The sequence below is a fragment of the Podarcis raffonei genome, chromosome 1 (genome assembly GCF_027172205.1).
Source record: "Podarcis raffonei isolate rPodRaf1 chromosome 1, rPodRaf1.pri, whole genome shotgun sequence".
NCBI classification, from domain to species: domain Eukaryota; kingdom Metazoa; phylum Chordata; class Lepidosauria; order Squamata; family Lacertidae; genus Podarcis; species Podarcis raffonei.
The window spans coordinates 32,622,807-32,638,233 of record NC_070602.1 but is presented as its reverse complement, the minus strand read 5'-3'; the positions used below and the strand labels follow the sequence as shown (position 1 = coordinate 32,638,233).

At 41.3% G+C, this 15,427-nt stretch overlaps 1 protein-coding gene across 3 annotated transcripts in view; it reads left to right on the top strand.

Annotated features, from left to right (window-relative positions):
• Positions 1 to 15,427, top strand: part of MIPOL1 (mirror-image polydactyly 1) — a 202,225-nt gene that overhangs the window by 168,010 nt on the left and 18,788 nt on the right. The gene's annotated exons all lie outside the window — the stretch shown is intronic.

Sequence of the window (15,427 nt, the reverse complement as noted above, 5' to 3'; positions counted from 1 at the left end):
GATCACGGTGTGCCAAGCGTTCCTTCCTCTTAGCACGTTTCTCCCTTGCCTCCTGAGTTTGAGTGTCTTCAAAGCCCATGACACCTTTGGTAAAGGCTGTTCTAAAACTGGAGCGCTCGCAGGCCAGTGTTTCCCAGTTGCTGGTGTTTATACTACATTTTTAAAGATTTGCCTTGAGACAGAACTTGTGACTATCCAGATGTTGTTGGACTCCAGTGACCTTCAACCCAAGTCAAGATGGCTAATGATCAGGGGCGATGGAAATTGTAGTCCAACAGCAACTAGAGGGCCACAGGTTAATGCTTGCTTCACATGTTATAGACTCATGTCTATATGCACATGTCAGTTGGATCCAGACTGGATGGATGGAAAGGGTCCTTCTGTTTGCAGACGTCTTTTTCTTCACAAAAGGCATCCTACCAGTAAGGAAGATGGGGAGGGGTGACTTTTACCAGTTCCTCCCAACCCATGCAGCTCCCAGCACCATTTCCCAGGGTGTTCTAGGAGGATTGCCCAGCCCTCCAGAACAGTGTCAGAGGTAGTGCCAGGGGTTGCATGGGGAGTTGGAATCTGCCCCCTCCCCCCAAACACACACACACCCACACACACACAGGGAACATCCCCTGAGCAGAACTGCATTCAAGGGATGTTCCTTCTTAGAGGAGCAAAGTCTGGATCCAGCCCTGTAACATTTGAAGCAACTTTGTGTATGCTGCTGAAATGCCTGGAACATTTCAGTTTCCCATTTTGGTAGTTCATATATTTGACTGTAACATGTCCGCCCTATTCAGTTATTCTTCTCTTCACACAATGAGAGGGAGAGTGGGAATGCAACTTTGCTCTTTGCCATGTCCCCATTGCTTGGTTCCGCCACCCTCCATCATTAATAATAATACCTCTCTGCATTGCTTTTTCTGTTGGTCGCACAGTGTTCCCTTCTCAATCTTACACAGTACCAGTTTAGAGAGAATGGCACATTTCTCATGTCCTGCACACGTCTAGAGGCAGGTCAGGTGAAGCATGATGATTAATGGTGGAAAAGGCTCATGCTTTCCAGCAGATTCCAGGCACAGCATATCTCATGTTGTTCTGCCATGTAGTTGCCAGCTTCCATAGGCCCAGATGAAATGAAAATCAGTGAATGCACCTTTTTCTTTCTCTTCATGGATGGCTAAAGTTGAGTAGATCTGGCTGTTTGTTAATACTTCTTGAAGTTCAGATGTGTGCTTTCCCGCTGAAAAAAGTTCATGCCCAAATCAGTTTACCGGAATATCCAAAATTTAAAAGGCCAGGTTTTTCTTGGCTACTTTGCAGTACAGATCAAATCAATCACAGTCCTTGAACACATGTTCAGCATTATTTCTTTTCTGTTCAGTATCATGGGGGAAATTTGCAAAAGAAAGGAAAAAAGGACATCAATGTTTTCAATTTTGCTAGGGCTGCCATATTTCAAAAAGTAAAAACCAGGACACCCCAAAAGTTGTTGAGCTTTTACCTCCCACAAAATGCAAAAAACCCCCAAAACCCATAAAGTTTTGATTGACTTGCCTAAGATCCAGGACAAACTGCTGCCTGCCGAAAATCCCCCCTGGACCTTTGAAATCCCGAGAAAATTTGTACGTGTGGCAGCCCTAATTTTGATCTGTCTGAAAAATGCCTGACATTGTGCGAAACTCAATAGTTGGCATTAGTTTTCTTGCCAAAGATTTAGGCACAATGCACCAGTTTAAAAGGAGCTGTACTACCTAATGGCTTCCAGGCCCAATTTAAAGTGCTGGTACACGCCTTTAGAGCCCTAAATGACTTGGGACCCAGATAACTGAAGAACGACGTCTTCCCTTATCAACCCTTCTTGTGCATTAACATGTTGTGACCCTTTTTCAGGTGCCATTTGTCAGGTGCCATGACAAGGGGCTTTCTTTGCAATCTCCACCCCACCCCCTGCCGACTCTGGGGTGACCCTCCCTACAGAGACCCACCTGGCAGTCGCATTATGATCCTTTTGTTGCCAAGCTAAAATAGTTTTATCCACCCAGTCATTTTTAATTTGTGCCTGTTTTCATTTGCTGTAGCTCTTTGGTAGAGCATCTGTTTGGCATGCAAAAGGGTCCCGAGTTCAATCCTTGGCATCTCCAGGTAGGGCTAGGAGAGCCTTGGTCCTGAAATCCTGGATGTTGTTGTTGTTGTTTAGTCATTTAGTCTTGTCCGACTCTTCGTGACCCCATGGACCAGAGCACACCAGGCACTCCTGTCTTCCACTGCCTCCTGCAGTTTGGTCAAACTCATGCTGGTAGCTTCGAGAACACTATCCAACCATCTCATCCTCTGTCGTCCCCTTCTCCTTGTGCCCTCCATCTTCCCCAACATCAGGGTCTTTTCCAGGGAGTCTTCTCTTCTCATGAGGTGGCCAAAGTATTGGAGCCTCAGCTTCAGGATCTGTCCTTCCAGTGAGCACTCAGGGCTGATTTCCTTAAGAATGGAGAGGTTTGATCTTCTTGCAGTCCATGGGACTCTCAAGAGTCTCCTCCAGCACCATAATTCAAAAGCATCAATTCTTCTGCGATCAACCTTCTTTATGGTCCAGCTCTCACTTCCATACATCACTACTGGGAAAACCATAGCTTTAACTATACGGACCTTGGTGATGTCTCATCACCATATACGGCATCACCATATGTCTCATCACCATATACGGCAAGGTGATGTCTCTGGTTTTTAAGATGCTGTCTAGGAAATCCTGGATAGCCACTGACAATCAGTGTAAACAAAACTGATCTTTAGTCTGTATAAAGCAGCTTCTTCTGCTGCTGTGTAATTATTATGTGTTCTGTCTGTTTTACTGCATTTAAGTTGTGATAAATGGTTGTGTTTCTAAATAGAATAAAGGGTGGCATAAATATTTTTTTAAAAAATAACCAGTGAACCCCGCCCTTGCACTCCCAATTTTCTACTGAGCATATCTGTTGAGTGCCCTGGGTATGCTATTGACAGTCTCCCCCTGCACCTTCCAGAGGCGAAAGGAGTTCTCCCTAAGTATATGCATTGCTGTGCTGTGATCTTCATTGTGTAGCCACCAAGAATTCCTTCTTTCCCCCCCAAAGGAATCCTGGCAACCAGCAAGGCCCCTGCAGTCATATTTTGTGAGCGTCACTGTACCAGGAAACCATTCTGCTCCGAAGGTCTAGAACTCCTCTTGGAAACCCATTGTTTGATTCCCTGCCAGTGAAAGAGCAACATCTACCCCCCAGATCTTTGTTTCAAACAGCAGCTTGTTAGGAAGGAAATACATAATTAACTGAAAAGTTACACAATAATTCTATATAAGAACTGGACTGTTTCACACATTGTATGTTTTGACACATATCCTGGAGCAGCTAAGTTGAACTCCAGAGCAGCATCTCATGTTCCTGTTATGCCAAAGAGAAGCTGCAATTATTACCAGCAAATTCTTGCTTACCACTTGCCCCACCTTAGAGTCAGACTGTCAGCTGCCAAACCTGTAAAGGCAGCAATTTTCTTCTTAGTATAGCAACCAAGGGGTCAAACATGATCTATCTCTCCTGTTGCACAGACTGAGCTGACAAAAATGCTATTATATAATGATACAATTATGCCATGACAGTCATTTAGATATCAGTTAATTCCCAGTGATAGTCAGCTGAATATTGGCTCATTTTGGAACAGCGAAAACAAAGACCTTTTTTTGTGAATTCATGTTGCATTGTGATATTATTTATTTTTCAATTATTTTAAGCAGCTGTTGTGAAACAGTTTCCTCGGTTCACTTAAACTGCTATGTTTCACACAGTGCAATCATGTGCACGTTTTCATAGATGTGAGGCCCTCTCCTTTCTTCCTAGCAAATGCGCCTTGGTTTGGGAACGTTGGTTTGGAATGTTCTTTCTGTACACTTTTAAATATAGCTGCAAGAATATTACCCGGACTGCACATTTCCATCCAATTGTTACCAGTTTCAGCGCTCCCAGTCCATTTTTGGCCCTATCTTAAAGCACTGGTGTGGCACTCATCCCCACACATGCTGGCTCCCCTTCAGACCTCCCCATATTGAGAGGGAATATATTCCAAGTGTAATAATAATAATAATAATAATAATAATAATAATAATAATAATATACCCCGCCCATCTGGCTGGGTTTCCGCAGCCACTCTGGGCGGCTTCCAACAAAGTGTCAAAATGCAGTGGTCTGTTAAACATTAAAAGCTTCCCTAAACAGGGCTGCCTTCAGATGTCTTCTAAAAGTCTGGTAGTTGTTCTTCTTTTTGACATCTGGTGGGAGGGCGTTCCACAGGGCCGGTGCCACTACCGAGAAGGCCCTCTGTCTGGTTCCCTGTAACTTGGCTTCTTGTAGTGAGGGAACGGCCAGAAGGCCCTCGGCACTGGATCTCAGTGTCTGGGCTGAACGATGGGGGTGGAGACGCTCCTTTAGGTATACTGGACCGAGGCCATTTAGGGCTTTAAAGGTCAGCACCACACTTTGAATTGTGCTCGGAAACGTACTGGATTTAGCTGGATCTGCATAGGATCTTCCCTCTGATCCTGATCAGGAGGAGAATTCTAAGTATGTTCCATTTTCCTTCTCAAAGTTTATCAGTAGGAACTCTGAAGTGAAGCAATGGACACCGTACTTGGGTACTTCGGAGGCAGAGCTTCCATTCACCTTCCTTCTCCCCTCCCTTTTAGAATAACCCCAAACACCTGAAAAGGACTTCAGTCTCTCCATAGACTAGACCAGGTTGGCTGCCATAAAGGATAGCTAGACCTCACACATTTCTCTTTGTACCAGAGTAATTTAGTTAAAGCCATGATTTGCCTGTCTTAGATTTTCACTTAATTTGGGGAATCATTTTCTGGAAAGCAAAGTAGAGAAATTGCGGCATGTAAGAGGGCAAAATATTTTGAAAAGTTCCATCCAGTTAGCTGTGAATCTGGTCAGATAACTTGAGCAACTAGCTTATATAAGTATCCCATTTCTGTTCTTTAGTGTTAAAATAATTTGCTGTTACAATAGAGTATAGGCCAGGATTATCTCAGAGAAAATTTTCTAGCTTTGCTCTAATCCTCCCCAAACCAGGAGTGCTGTAATGGACCTGCAGATATAACCTGAACTATGCTAACTCTAACGTGAGCTTTTATGAGAAGAATTAATTCAATTTGACATGCTTAACTACTCAGGGAAAAACTGTCTGCCAGGTTAGTTAATGCTAAAATCAGCCTTCTGAGCCTGTAGCAAAATTAAACAGCTGGGCAAAGTCTTTTGACAACAACAGCATGCCCTTTTTATCAAGAAACTGTGGAAATGCTTACTGCATCTTCCCAGCACCCCCAGTCATCCACCCTATCTTATAATTCAACCTGCAAACAGATTAAGCAGCTGAGTTTGTGGAAAGTGTGTTTACTTTGAGCTAAGAACCCTTGTGTGGCACTATAGAGATTCCACTGACACCTCTGGGAGAGCCACACAGACGGTTCTTACGCATCAGCAGGAAAACCAGGCTAAGAATTTGCAGTTTCTTTGTAACCTCAACAGCTTCATACAAATGAGTATTTTTCAATTAGGCCAGAACTACTTTTCTTAGCCTTTATTAATGTGAGAGAGAGAGAGAAAGATATAAAATATTCTGCATTTTTAAAAGGAACTGACTGATCCCTGTACTGAAAGACTTCCTACCACGCTAATTTTGTCCAACTCCATCCCAATTTCCCAAGGAGATAGTAGTTATCATTTGTAATGGGAAACCAGGTATACCTTCTCAGTTTTTTAAAAAATGCAAAGTGTATGCTTTGCTTAAGAAATAATGAAAATCAGTGCAACCCACCTGATTTCTAATATCCTTAATTTTCCATCACATCTGTCTATTAATAGTTATGGCTTGAAGTTTTCTTAAGAGTATAACATGCATGTGGGATGAAGTCCTTTTTATTAGGTGCCAACCTATGATAGTGCCTTGATAATCTTTGGAAGAAATAGTGAAATTATTATTTATATATTGGAATGTTTTGTAATATACTGTGATAGCAGAAGGTTAGCAAATATTGCTATGGATCTTTCTAAAATATTCATACCCCATCTTTCCTCTTCAATCCAAAGGCAGCTAACATCATAAATGAACTTAATCATTTTTTCAGAACCCCAAGGGATGTCAGGGCTGAGTCACACAACATCTGGGCTTCTCCTAGCTGCTACTCTTGTCATGGCCGCTCTCCATGTTAATGGAAAGAAAACCATGTGATCTAAACATTTGCAAGTATTTTCAACACCCAACACAAAAGAGAGATGGCTTGCAGCAGCATGCAGAGCTACTGATAATGCTCATGTTACAAACATTCTCATCTCAAGCAGGGAATCCACCAAGGGCTGTAGGAGGAAGCAGCCAGCATGAGTGATAATGTGATTCAGTCCTCATTATATTTAGTCATTTTATAGCTTGAATACTTGTTAAGTTGCTCACCTATCTGTTAGAGAAAATACATAGTCAACCTTGATTTATTTATCCATCAGTTTTTTCTACCACCCTTCAGTAGACAATTATTGAAGTGGTTTGTACAAATTTTGTCTCTATCAGACAAGCCTCTCTGAGGACCAAGGTGCATAGGTCAGTCAAATTATGTTGGCTCCATAAGCACCCATTCCTTTCCTGGCACTGAAAATGTAACCATAATAAAGTAAATAACTAACATTTTCCTGCCCTTTCATGACATCCAAAATCAGTTTCCTGAAGTAGACACCTAATCATAAGGCTGGTCGCCAGTGTAGCTCTTGAAGCACAATAAGATAGGTTGTAACATCCAACCCCAGCTATTGTCCTAGCATCTGCATTCTGTAGCAACGTCAGTGATGAAGTATTACAGGAGTCCAACCTTGAGGTTGCTAGATAACCATGGCCAGGACGTGTGTGTGACTGCAGCATGAGAAGTACGTACTAAAATAGGTAGACCAATGAGAACCCTGGGCTTCTCAATCTCATAGCTTTTGTGATGCTCCCAATTCACTATAGCACTGCTTATATATGGGGATCCAGCATATAAATGCATGGTACACCTGTGAACCAGAAGGAGCAGCAGTTGAATACTGGAATCTCCTCTCTGATAGTGTTTGGGAGCTATTCTAATCCATTAATATGAATGGAGCTTTTGAATTCGTTTTAGTCAGTTAAAATTTGCACCTGCTATAGATAATACTTTATAGATAAGAGAGGCTCTTGTGGCACCTTCGGATTTTCCAGCACCGGGGGAAAGTCCCTTCTGTTCTCCCATGCTTTTAATGCCATGTGTTCAATTCTTATGACTATTTTGTTTATTTACCCTTGTTGGACTTGCTGCCATTGTATTGATTTTATGCTGCTGCATGGTTTCATGCTGGTTTTTGGCTAGTTTTACTCCTGCTTTTATAGTGCTTGTTTTCAAATTGCAGTTCCATCATACTAATTTTAATTTGTGAGGATATGGTAAATTGGGCAATAAATTGAAATTCCACAAGTTTTCAAGGCATGCTTTGGAATGGAAGAGTGTGTTGATATGGGGTTGGAATCTTATGGGACACAAGTCTTTTGGATGCAGCTCCAACCATGGGGATGGGATTGGAAGCAGGAGCGCATCATTACTTCTGTATTTAGAAAATAGTAAACGGCCTCGGTCCAGTATACCTGAAGGAGCGTCTCCACCTCCATCGTTCTGCCTGGACACTGAGGTCCAGCGCCGAGGGCCTTCTGGGGGTTCCCTCACTGCAAGAAGCCAAGTTACAGGGAACCAGGCAGAGGGCCTTCTCGGTAGTGGCACCCGCCCTGTGGAACGCCCTCCCACCAGATGTCAAAGAGAAAAATACCAAACGTTTAGAAGACATCTAAAGGCAGCCCTGTTTAGGGAAGCTTTTAATTTTTAATAGGTTATTGTATTTTAGTGTTTTGTTGGAAGCCGCCCAGAGTGGCTGGGGAAAAATAATTTATTATTATTATTATTATTATTATTATTATTATTATTATTATTATTATTATTACCTGGTGGAAGTATCCTCATCATGGAAGGGGAACCTCTATGTTTAATTCTTATAACTTTTGCTGAACTACAAAAAGAAAACTTTAGAAAAGCCCTTAAGGTGGATATAACCCCCCAAACTGTCCAGTGAGTGACCAAATACGCTACATTTTGGAGACAGGGGGAAGATAGCACCAAATGGCTGGACAGCATTTTGCTACATTTTGTTGCGGATCCTACTTCTAGTTTAATTAAAGCAATATAAATTTGTAGTGCAGCTATTCCAGAAGCTAGACCAAAGATCAATCTAAGAATCCAATGGAGATTTTATTGAGTTAAGCTCAAATGCTGTACAACATTTCACTGATGAAAATAGGGGTGTTCTTGTCCTGATGTAACTGTAAAGAATAGCACTATATTCCCCCCTAACATTATTTTCTGATTAACAAGATTTCAAATCCCTTTCATTTGCAAACAAGCTCCATTGATCTTACGGCAGATTCTTTCCAAATAAATGTGCATTGCATTGTGCCCTCAGAATGAATGTAGATAATTTTTAGCATAATCCTAGGCATATTTCTCCAAATATGCCTCCAAATATGGTTGAATTGGACATACTCCCAGGTAAAGGTGCATAAGTCCCATGCATATTTACCTGAGAGTAAACTACTCTGAACACAGTGGCACAATTGGGAAAACATGCATAGCGTTGCTTTGTTAGTGTTCCTGTGCACAGTTCATGTAGGAAAGATGGGATATATATTACAAAATCAATAAAATGGGTGCTTCATATGAAAAAGAATAGCAAAACAATTAAGAGAAATTATAGACCATGCTTGCAATTGTCATACATTTATTTAAATCATGCACTACCCTTTATCAAAACTGATTATATTTCAGTGTGATAAAAGTACATGTTTTAGGAAATGGTAATACTTTACTATTAATCATATTTTTTGTAAGATATAACATGCACATGTGTGCAGCACACATACAAGATTAGCATAATTTCATTTTATCATATAATTGCATACGTAATTTTCCTGTAATATCTTGTGTGTTTTGCATAAAAAAACAATTAAACTCTTGTAAGAGTCATGTGCCAGAATAAGTTCTGTTTCTTTCATTGCATTTTGCACAACGGGATCTGCTTTCTATGTTGCACTGCCATTTCACACATGAAATGTGCATGGCGGGGGGAATCACATTGGGGCAGCCTGTTCAATAGGTGTTAGCATCTTATTCCTCAGAAAGTAAATACTAATCTGCCTTCTCTGAGCACGGGAATTGTGTGCATTTCACACCAAGGTCCAAGACATTCTCCAGCGCCCACTGGAGGGTATAATCTTTCCCAGAATGATCTGAGCAGCGCAGTTCAAGAACAAGAATGAATCTTTGAATAATCGCACCACAATGTGAGGTGACCCTCAGACAGGGGACTGACCAGTTACCCATATGGGTTTGTGGCAAGGCACTCTGATGTTCTTTTTTAACACAGCTGTGAGAAGAATGTGGCTAAGATCCAGTAGCCTTTCTGGAGTATAGCTGGCAAAGGAAGCCATGAGGGGAAGAGAATTTAACACATGGGTGTAAGAGCTTCAGCTTCATTGATTCGATCTGAGGGGAATGCCTAATGACTGGAAGAATCAACCTTGGCAATGAAAACACAAAGCTCTTTTCATCAATTCAAACTCGGACTCTAAAGCTGCAGATGGTTACCTCCAGCATTGCCTATTCAGGGCGAGTTTTTATAAAATGGCACTTTGCTGAATACTAATAGATCAAAACAAAGATTTAATTACATAAAGATGGGTTGTTCATTTTTAAATGAGGATACAGGTCAGTGTCTCAGAAAAGGATAATATGACTATCTTTTATACGTAGGTCTAAAGTCTGAGGTTTTTAACTGCAAACATGATACCGTTAAAGCACAGATTGCATTCTATAGAGTACAATGTCTATTAAATAGGAAGCAGACTCAAAGCTAGGCTTATGGACATCAGTGCTTTTCATCCCCCCCCCCCCGTGTCTGATGCCGGTTTATGAATGGCCTTTCTGCAAAACAGAATGACTTTTCTAGAGTTTCAGGAAACTTGTGGAAATTTGGTGTTTGACTTTAATCTTCCCTCTAAAATTAGAAGGGGATGGTTAATAAATGTATAGGCAATAAACTAACTTCATGAAAAATAAGCAATACTTGTTTTGATTTGGGGTGGGGGGGGAATTGACTGAATTTCTGAGAACTTTTAAAAATCTGTTTGTTTTAATTGCAGAAATACATGGTTGTGTTCTGCACCTTTTAGTGAGTTTTGTTCATGTTTTGCTTACATACAATATTTTATTAAGTTCTGTTTATATTTGACAGATTTTTAAGTTTAAACTGGAAATTCCATTTTTAGAGCTAAGTTTTAACTGTTAGTTAAAAAGAACGTTTCTTTTGCCTTAGTAAAGAGTTTGACTCTTGAGGCTGAAGGTCTCCCTAAAGCTTCATTAAAAGCATTATGATGATATCTTAAACAAGAGGCAATTTATTTCAGAGAATTGAATTCAGTTTGAAGACAGGAAACATTGCATGCAATGTGTATTCATCTTGCTTTCAGCTCTGGCCAATAGGTTATATAAGTTTGGTGATGGGGCAGAAAATTGGCCCTAGTGATGGGGCCCTGTGGGAAGCAACGTCTTTGTCCAACCTCTTAAACCACTGTACTTCCATCCCAAACCTCAGGGGGGAAACCCAAAGAATTCTGAAACTAGCTCCACATTCTCGGGGGCTTTGAATTTCTCACTGCTCTGGTAAACTCACCACACAGCAACGCAGCAGAGAGCCCGAGCAGTCTCTTTCCTGGAGAAACACATCTAGCTCAAAACCCATTGGTGCAAGGGTATCCAATTTGATGCTCCCAAATGTTGTTGGATTAAAACTTTCATCAGACACAGCCATCATTGCCAGTGATCAAGGATTATGTAGTCGAACAGCGTATGGTGGGCACCATGTTGCCTACCCTTGCATTAATGGACATGTGTTTCAGGTTTTATGCCCCAGTGTAAAACTCTTACATTTATCGTTTAAGAACTTCTGTTGTTCATCTTATTGGAGAAATTCAGCATAGCGCTAGGAAGAGCACTCTGTCAATCGTTTCTGCTTCTGTGATGGAACAATCTCCCTTCCCCCCCCCCCACCCTACAGTTTTGAGGGAGATGAACCCTGTTGCACCAGAAGAAGTCCTTACACAAGTTTCCCACAAGTGGGACTGGCTAGTTGAATCCAGCCCTCTTGCCTTGCTATCTGCTTACATTTTTTGTGCCAGAACTTGTGCTCATTTTTATTTTCTTTCTGTGAGGTAAAATTTCTATCCTAGACGCATCTCTTCGTATCACTTATAACCACCTGAAACAGAATTGAACCACCTGAAAAAGGGATACCTTCTAAATGATTTTTTCCCTCTTCCTATGATGTGTTCTTGTCTCAAGACCCAATCAGCATGGGACTGAGGTGCCTCAACCACATCTCTGTAAGCCTTTATCTATGCACCTTCGTGTGTCCCTCAGCTTTTCTGTGTCTGCCACCTTGGACTTAAGGGAGTAATTTAGTTTCCTAAGAGCCAGGTGCTTGTTGCAAGGGCTCATGCCTGCAACCTCTGCCAGGTGAACAGGTAATCACATACGTGTGACACTTTAAAGAAACACTGGGTAACTTCCATATCTCTACTAGATTAATTGATTGATTGATTTTTCTCCTCATCTTGTTGGCACACTCATATCTACTTAACACACCTAGTTTCTTTACTTTTTCATTATGTTTCATCAGTAGGGTCCTAGAGAACTGGGACGTTCTCTTAGGAGTTAAACTAGAGTTTTCCAAAGTGTTCATGTTGGTGACACGCTTTTCAGACATGCATCATTTTGCGACACAGTAATTCAGTTTTACTAGCAAACTGGAGGAAAAACTAATCCATTTCCAGCCCCGGGAGGAGTACAGGGGGGCGTTCACACGACATACCTACACACTGCAGCCGACACACTAACGTGTCGCGATACACAGTTTGGAAAGCTCTGAGTTAAACTATCCCTAAAATATATGTGCTGTTTTTGTTGTTGTTGTTTAGTTGTTTAGTCATCCCTGACTCATTGTGACCCCCTGAACCAGAGCACGCCAGGCACTTCTGTCTTCCACTGCCTCCCGCAGTTTGGTCAGACTCATGCTGGTAGCTTTGAGAACACTGTCCAACCATCTCATCCTCTGTCGTCCTCTTCTCCTTGTGCCCTCCATCTTTCCCAACATCAGGGTTTTTTCCAGGGAGTCTTCTCTTCTCATGAGGTGGCCAAAGTATTGGAGCCTCCAATACTCCAAGTATTGGAGTGTGGCTAGCCCTATCCAATTCCTGTTGTGGCCAATTGTACCAAGGGTAAGATGAGTGAATATTCAGGATTCTCTTCAGATCATATAAATCTTTCACCCAAAGGGTATGAAGGAATAGCTGCATATAGGGGTGTGTTGATAGCTTACTTGAAGCTATTGAGGCCAGTCATTTAATTTGGCTGCTATAGAATGTTTATGCATAGCTGCTCCCTCCATTGAAATGTATGGCTAGCTTGCTCCTGTGGGGAGAATTAAGCATATGCACATACTGGATCAAGGCACTGAGGGTTTCCCTCTCCCCGTTTTAAGAATTTTTCTGACAATCTTAACAACAACAAAAATATTTAAGAGGTTTTGGGAGGATTGTGTACCTTTTGGAGAGGGCAGTTCTTGCTCTAGAAACACTATGTTTTGTGATGTGGACATCAAGCAGGATGGAATTATGAATTTGTTCATTTAGGGGCATCCTGTTGTCTGGGCTGGACCTCCATACACATTGCCCTGGCTTGTACCACAGGGAGGTCATTTCAGTGCTGCTAATGCAGTGGTTTGACTTCACCCCCAAGGCTCACTCCATTGTCTCTCGAGACAGACAGGTGCCAACGAGAACTATTTATTTTCAAAAACAAGTTCTCTGTATTCAGTGGAATTTGTTTGAGCTACCTTATTTGTTGGCTTTCACATTTTTAATGTGACCTTCTTAGGCATGGGCCATTTTTACACAATGCAGGAAAGTAGTGGGAACGTTTTAAGGAATTATAGAGGATGCCACGCAACCGATGCAAGTTTCCCCAGAGCGGGGACAGAGGAAAGTCTGAAATAGAAGAAAGTAAGGTGAAGAGATTGTCTTTAATTGGCATATAAGCTATGGAATATGTGAATAAAGGGCACAGTAAAGTCACTGGATTTTGTGACGGTGGGTGTGCAAACTCAGTCTGCCTTAGGGATTAAGGTTTGTGTAGAATTAAGACTAATTGCAATGTATAAAGGAGGTTGTGTGTGATCCAACTGAGAACTTACAAAGTTTATTTAGGTATTTAAGACTGATTGCACACATCACAGTTGTTTTAAACCCTTCGGTAATCCCAGTTATTACTCCACTCAGGAAAATTCATTTGTACAGAAGGATTTTTTCCCCAGGAACTGACATGTACGGTATAGTTATATGTTATAAAGAAAGTCAACTGTCTACTAGATGAGTTATCACTAGGGTATAGCCAAAGCATACAAACAAATTTTAATAGAAAGTCCATGAATTTTAAAGGCAAGACATATTCTTAAGAGTTGTTACGTTCTGCTGTGTACCAGTATCCCAACAAAGCAATTTCTTTGAATATTTATGGAAAATTTGTCATATTAAAGCAATAGAAAAGCTTAGTTGACATACATTTTCCTTCCCCAATATTTTGACCCAAACTAGAATTGTAGAAGTTGAAGGGACATTGAGGGTCAGCTAGTCCAACCCACTACAATACAGGAATATCTACTAAAGCACCCATGGCAGATGGCCTTCCAACCTCTGCTTTAAAACCTCCAAGGAAGAAGAGTCCACTACCTTACCGTCAAAAAGTTCTTCCTGATGTTAAGTTGAAATTTCCTTTCTTGTAACTTGAATCCATCTTGTAACTTGAAGCTGGATTATACTCTCAAGATCATTGACCCATTTGGCCCAACAGTGTCTGCTTGTGGAATGACTAACTTTTGGACTTCTAGATGATGCTGAGCCCTATCATCAGCCCTAGGCAGCAGGGCGAGTGAGGGAAGCTATGGTCCAACAAAACCTAGAAAGCCACAGGTTAGCCCCTTTGTCTTGTCTGATCGACAGGGTTGTTGTTTTTAAAGTTCTCAAGAAGAGGTTTTTCACAGAAATCCTCCCAGCCTGAGATGATAGGAATTGGACATGAGATGATGTGCAAGGTGTGAGCTCTATCGTTAAGCTACAGATCCTCACCTTTTAACATGTACTAATGTCATGTCTGCATCTTGAAGGATCTGCTAATATATACCTCATAGGGCGGTGAAGAGCCTGTGGCCTTGTTGTTGGACTACAACAAACATCAGCACCAGGAGCATGATTAGTGATCAAGGATGCTGGGAGTTGTAGTCCAGCAGCATCCTTTTTATTTATGCATTTATTACTTTAAAACCATGTATCCCACCTTTCCGATGTATTTGCATCACCCAGGGCAGCTTCCAACAATTGAAAGCTAACAAATCCCACACACTGGCAGGTTTAAAACTGTATAAAGCATTATAAAATAAAGATATATTTTTAGTATTGTTCACATGATGACATGTGGGGATATGCATTTCTGAGGTCTGGGTTTACACCCCAATACAGTGGTACCTCGGGTTAAGTACTTAATTTGTTCCGGAGGTCTGTTCTTAACCTGAAACTGTTCTTAACCTGAAGCACCACTTTAGCTAATGGGGCCTCCTGCTGCTGCCGCGTCGCCAGAGCACGATTTCTGTTCTCATCCTGAAGCAAAGTTCTTAACCTGAGGTAACCTGAGGTACCACTGTAATGGAACAGGTAACCTGAGGTAACCTGAGGTACCACTGTAATGGAACAAACCCTTCATTTTTAATATAGTTCCTGTACATCCCAGGGAGGTCACGTCATTGCTGCTAATACAGTGGCTTGACTTCACCTATGGAGACACACTCCACTTCTCTCAAGACAGACAGATGCCAACAACATTTTTATAAGCCTGGTTAGCTCTAGAAAGAAGCCACACACAGCAAATGGACTGTCCCAATCAATTTTGCACATGTTCCTTCATAAATCCATTCCAGCCTGCTACTACCTTAATCTGTCATTTTAAAAATAAAAATCCCCTTCTGAATTCATATTTTAAATATTGTTTTATCACAAAATATGTACAGGTATTTCATTTTTATCTCAATATGTAAATTTCCAAGCATATTTTCTATTATTATTATTACTATTACTATTATTATTATTATTATAGCCCACCCATCTGGCTGGGTTTCCCCAGCCACTCTGGGCAGCTCCCAACAGAATATTAAAACCACAATAAAACATCAAACATTAAAAACTTCCCTAAACAGGG